We start from the raw sequence: 7,197 nt of genomic DNA on the forward strand, positions 1-7,197 counted from the left end.
AATATCGAAAAATATACAGCGCGCGAATTTTAAATGAGAATTTCCGAAAACTTTTCAGTCTTAATGTAGGTAATTAGTAAATCGTCCCAGGAAAAATTAAACATTGGGTTCAAATATTTTGGAACCGTAATTTTTATTTGCATTGTGCTTTAATTCGCCGGTATAAAAATATTGCTAATTAGTTTGTTATTTGTAACTAGGCGCAATTGAATAATTAATTTAAAAAAAAATTTGTGTTTTAGTTATGTATTTTAAATAAAAGTTTTCCAAAAAAAAGAAATAAGTTTAAAACGATGATTATTATTTTTATTAAATGGTTTTAATATTTATTGTTTTAATGGTGAAATATTTCTTAATAATAATTTTGTTTTTTTTGTAACGGTTAAAATGGGTAATAGTTAAATAATACACTTTTTAAAAAAATTTTTCAAAAGATTTTATTTAACCAATATTTCGACTATATTATATTGTATAGTTATCTTCAGGGTGCAGCAGAATATAGTCGAAATATTGGTAAATAATAAAATATTAAAAAAAAAAATTTATTCTTAAAACAATTGACGAATTAAGCCAGTTTAAAAAATAAAATTATTGTTAAATGGTTTTTAAACTTTTAGAACGGTCCTGGATAATCATGATTAAGTTATTGGTAAATCAAGGATTTGAAGATTACTCTTAGTGCGGCATAATTCTGTTCAGCAAAGATTATCATTAGTCAACCTTAATCATTCAAGATTGGTGTTCAGTCTAAAGGCGTTAATTTTTCCTAATAATGATAATAAAAATTTATTTCAGAAAAATTTATACACCCAAGAGTATTGGTATTTGTTCAAAATTGTATTTGTTCACTTGCAACCAGAAATTTTAATAAAAAATTTTCTCTATTTAGCCAAATAAAATTTTATTTCGGAAATGATAGCAATCAGTGACTTTTGATAAGACTACATTAACTATAAAATGGTTAATAAACGTATATCAACAAAAAAATTCTTCAATTAATAATAATTGTTCATGGATATCCATGGATGATGATAATTTCAGACATTGCAAACATTATATATATTCAGATGATAATTTTTATCAGCAATTAATATAACGACTAATAGTAACATGCAATCACTAAAAGTGGCTAATTTAAAACCTGTCACTTAAATTCACAGTCACACTTAATATAACGTTACATCCAATAGTTGATGCCAATATTGCTTAAAGAAAGACGAAGTAAAATGTAATATTTTAAGTGCGTACTATTAACACACTTCTTTTTTATTTCCTTTTATTATTAATAAGCACGTTTATGCCAAAACAACAACAAAATTTCTGATAGAAAATATATTACAATTTCTGACTGGCACCTCATTAACTTTAATTAGGAACCATCTTAACGCATGTCTTCAAATAATAGTTATAGTTTAACACCTTACATGTGCTAATCATATTAATACATAAATTAGCATACAAATTTTTTTAAAAAATTTTTGCAAATTTTTTAAATAAATATAATTAATAATACGCTTTATGGTTATACGCATCTATTTTAAGTAAATAAAATAAAATGAATACTTGCAACAGTATTAGCACCATATATCTGTTAACTTTTCAAATTGTTTTAAATTATATGCTTTTTCGACAGTCTAAATAAAAATTTATATATTTACAAATCATATATAACGTGTTAAAAAATGAAATGAAATTATTATCACTTACAACATAAATTTTATTTGATTGGGATGTGGCACAAAATACTGCCAAATAGTTAGTTTTACTATTTTTTAAAGTGTTGCTTTAAGCTGTTATGCTGTTATTTTTGAATATTTAATGTGTTTTGGTGAAAATCTCTAATAAAAGTAATAACATAGTTTATTTTATGTTAAGCTAAAACAGCTAACTGCAATATATTATTAAGTATTTATTTAAAGAAACTTAATTGAACGACAATTTGATTGTTTCATGTGTTTTAAATATATCATAGTTCCTAATTTTTTTTTTATTTTTCAATATATGTATATTGGTGTGTTAACTTTATTAATCAAACATATAATGCAAACAAATTTTATATATTTAAATATTTATTCTTACCTCATATGTTTACATAATTTTTATCTTTTCAACTATATGAAAATTTAACTCGAAAATTTTGAAATGCTAATTAATTAAATAAATTAACCTAGACCTAAATATTTTTTGTAGATAATTAAAGGATGTATACATATATCCACATATTAACACAGTTGAATTATTTATGCAATGAAAATTGTATAAGAATTTATTTCCTAACAGCTTTTGATAAAATAATTAATTACATTAAAAAGAGAATAAAAATACATTTAATTTTTTTTTATGAAATAATGTTTGTTATTTGCACGATATGTTTTTAATATGCGCAGTAGTACTAAATTTATTAAATTAGTCAGGAATGAGAAATTTCGCATAATTAATTTCATTATATGTATTTAAACATAATAGAATATACTGGATTTTAAAATAATTTCTGTGGAAAAAGATTTAAAACATTATATAATTAATGTGAATATAACAAGAGTATTAACACAAATATTTTTATTATATCTTATGTAATTTTACTTGTTTTTTTTATAAGCTGTAATATAAGAGAATATTCGATAAACTAAGTAAAAATTACAAAAACCGTTTTGTAATAATAATTATATTAAAATATATTCTTATTTTAAACAAATTATGGTATGTTAATATATAATTGATTGTATATTATTATAATTAGCTTAACTTAAATACGATTTCACAACTTGACTATTTAAAAATTTATTTAAAAAATAAAAAAAAAAATAAATAATTGATAATTTTATTACGTACTGCTAGTAACCCTTAGCAAGAACCGTAGCTACAATTCTTGGAAGATTTTGATTGAGGTACTCTTATTGAAAGCCTTACAAAACTTATACAGAAAATAAATTGATTAAAGTGATGTGTAAACAGTATATACAAAGGAAAGTTAAATCACTATGAGTAGAGATATCTTACAACAAAGTCCCTAGGGTCTTAGTTCGGACTATTAGTCGTTTCACCTGATATTTATAACAAATTCACTCTCAAACCTCACCTCACCTAACATTTCTGATCTTCTGGTGATTAGTTGAGAAAATCTTATTAATTATACTAAGAAAAAATATTACCATGTTACTAGAACTTTAAAATAATTAGTTCTAAACTCCATATAACAATTTCAATATTTAAATTTAATTTTTTAAAAAATACTTTGAAGGTTGATTTTATGACAATACCGGCAAATTTTATAAAATGTGGATTAATATGTTTCTTTGCATTGTCTATGTATTATATGAATAATGCATATATTTCTGAGAAAAAAAATATATATATAATTAATATAATACAATATATTAAAATGATCAAAACAAATAATTTTGATGTGTTGTAGATGTGTTATATTAGCCGTAATTTTTTCTTTTGGGGTTGTAAAAAACAAGATTAAGTCTGGTTGAAACAAATTGGCATCACTTTTAAAATGTGCTAAATGCTTATTTTTGGTATATGTATGTTTTTTGTCGTGGTGTATACAATATGTAATATAAAAATTATATACACTACAAATTCGTTAATTTAATGAATATTAAAATTAACATATATTTAAATGAATTTTTTTATTTATGTATATTAATTTATTAGTAAATGAAACGTCATATTATTTTAATGGACAACTGGAATTTTGGAACATATTTCCAGTGAACATTGACAATAGACTGATATTTGAATTTGTCCATACTAAAACTTAAGACGTAAAATATATTCTTTCGTAAACTACGAGTATTTTTATGTTACTCTGGAAGAAAAAATTTCGCCTAATATTATGTATATGCACTAAAAAAGATTTGCTGTTTTTCACAATTTATTACAAAAATTATAATAAATAAAATGAATAAATAATAACAAATAAATAATATAAGAGAAATTATAACATAATAAAATAAAATGAAATTGAAATTTCATAGCAAATATTTATGCTGTATGTTATGTACCAAAATTATACAAAAATATGATACTAAGGCAAAGTTTATATTATAAAAGTTTATATTTGAATATAATATAACTTAAGTGAAGTGTTTATTACATACTATATATGTATGTACCAAATAAATAACATGCGGTCTTTTTCGTTTATCGTTATTTTTTTTTCTTGCATTCTCCGCGATTTGGTGCTTCAGTCGCCATTTTGAATTTAAAGTAAGTGAAATTATTTTTATGAATTATTAGAATGCAATAAAAATATTTTGCTGGTAATTTCGGCAAATGATTAAATTTGATTTAAAATGTAATATGACAGTATAATGTAATATACTATAATATACTAATATACTATATATAAAATTTTTCTCAATTGAATATATTTCTCAACACGTAGTTTTTTATAGCAGTATATCTACTACGAATCTTTCATTAACTTTTGCACTTATTAGCAGCTTAATTGTAAATTTGTTACATAGTAGACAACGTATTTGTTTCTCGTGAAAAATATATAGGCTATGAAATTGACTTCGTTATAATTATCAATTTTTGTGATAATTAAAAAGTTATTAAAAGTATTTGTCACAATTTTAATAGCTTTTATTTACATTGAACGCAGTCATATGCACCTAAAAAAAATAATCAGTTGCAAAAACGGAAGTAAAAAGTGTTAATAAACGCTAAGGAGAATAAATAGGCATTTGTAAATGCTGCAAAACAAAAAAGAATTGATCAAATTGTTATTGTTTAACTATATACATATATTATATGTATGTATATTATTAGCAAGAAAGCAAGTTTAATTTATTTATTGTGTGCAAACTATTATTTTTTTTCTCCCATGTCATTAAGATTACAGCATTCAAAGGTCAATTACAAGGCACATACATACAAATCGCGCTCACATCACGTACATTCTCTTATGTACATACATACACACATATGTACATATGTGCAAATATTAAAATTCATTGCTGTGACCACACAGTGCACGCGCAGCGACACCCCTTTCAAGTGAAAATATTTTTTTTGTTGATGTTGTTTCGTAATACAATTGATTTGATTTAAGAATTTTATTTTTTAATTTAATATTTTTTTATTCAGTTTTATTTTTATAAATTACAAACATACACATTGAAGCCAATAAGTGAGTGCGAATATTAGTATATTTGCAATCAGAAATTTTGCTTCAACTTCGACGACTATTGTTCGCAGCTGAATTGTGTTGTTTGAGCTTTGATTTTTCACTGAAATTCTAGCAAACGGCAAGCGGCAAACCGCATACGGCAAGCGAGCGATCAGCTGCTGCCTCATGTGCCGCTAAAACAACAGCTTTTGTGTATAGTTAGCGGTGCTAACGACTTCAGCAACTGTGAAAAGTGCTACTGCGAAAACGAAAACAATTACTCGTTGATTTAATAAATTAACTTTCCTAATTGTTTGCGTAGGCAAAACTGATGAGCCAATTTGAGCACACAAAAATAACACAAAAAACTTTATATTTATACCCATTTATAAATAAAATTTTTTTTTTTTTAATTTTAAATTTTCTTGATAAAAGCCGTTTGAACTCATTAATGTAAATTTTTTTTTTAATTAAAAAATAAATAAATTTCAAATTGATCTCGGTTTGGTTTAGTTTTACGGTTTATAATAGTGCTTTAATTTAAAGTTTATAAAAGTTAAAACTGAACAATTTTTTTTTTAATCAAACATGTCTTCAAAATTTTTTTAAGATTTTATATGTATAATTATTCAACAGGGCACTGCAGACTAAAGCACCACCTTACAAGACTGGGTATACTTACGAATGATAACTGTAGATTATTTAAAGAGAAAGATTAGTCAGCCACACATGTGCTGTTAGAATGCCCTGCGCTAATGCACATACGAAATAGGTTCCTAGGAATGTATACTCTTACGGAAGAGGCAATAAAACTCTGTAAAGTAGGTTCTATACTACTTTTTATTGATGCAACATGGCTTAAAGACCTAGTCTAAGCGCAGAAGGAAGCACAGTAGACCCGATGGTCGCAGTGCCACATCCCCTAACAATAATAATAATATATAATATAATATATATAATAATAATAATATATATAGTTAATTAAAAGATAACTATGACAAATTAAATACCTTTCAAAGAGAAGTATTATTTTAGAGAAATATTAGAGACATCACATTATTTTATTTGTATGGTATTCCAAATAAATGAATTAAAATGTTTTAAATTGTTTATTACACTTCACGTTAATTTACTTATTCAAAAGTAAATCAATTAAAAATTAAAAAATAAATAATATTTCGTTTGGCAATACTATGTTAATATTAATAATGAATTGTAAAAGATAAATTTATGAAGAATTAATAAAACTGAATTTATCATTATCGTCTTATTTTTATTATATTCCGAAAAAATTTTGAATGTATGTATTCAGTGATTTGTATTGGCCCGCGATCTTATGTGGTCTGGACAACCTTGTTTTAAACTGTACTTACACTAAACCTGATCCGTAAATTTTTTTACAGAGAGTGTTTGTATCGATTTACATCAGATCGTTTAATATGTGGTTCATTCGATCAAATATGTGGATGTACTGCATCGCCTCTTGCCAAACTATACTATATGGTTCTTCGGTACCATACCAGACATTCTCCTACCTGAAACACCTACCCGTTGACTTTAGTATAGAGAAATGGAAGATATTAGTTACTTTCTCTATACCCAAAAAAGTAGCACAAAAAATTCGTTTCACCAGTAACTTGTATTACAACTTTTACTGCTAATTAAACGAATAATCAAAGAAAAGCTATTAAGAACTATTTGATTAAATGTTTATGATCATCCAATTGATTTTTAAAACAATTCCTTATTTTAGAAAAAATAGTATTATTCACAAAAACATTACAAAAAAGCGAACATTTTAGTTTAATTTTTTTAAGTTTCAAACAATGAATTCTTCATTATATTGATATTGATTTTTCCGAAATTAGTTTTTTTCTTTTAAAATATTTATTGGAGTTAACTTCAGTTAAATATTACGTATCATTTATCTCAGTTGTTATAGACATTATTAGGTTGTTCGGAAAGTAATTTCGTTTTTTACCGACAGAGGATGTAATTGTATTTACTTTTTTGCCAGCAAAGACCAAAAATTTTATGAGCAAGAATTATGCTACTACCAGAAAGATGACAAA

Source organism: Teleopsis dalmanni, chromosome 1 (genome assembly GCF_002237135.1).
Source record: "Teleopsis dalmanni isolate 2A chromosome 1, ASM223713v2, whole genome shotgun sequence".
NCBI classification, from domain to species: Eukaryota; Metazoa; Arthropoda; class Insecta; order Diptera; family Diopsidae; genus Teleopsis; species Teleopsis dalmanni.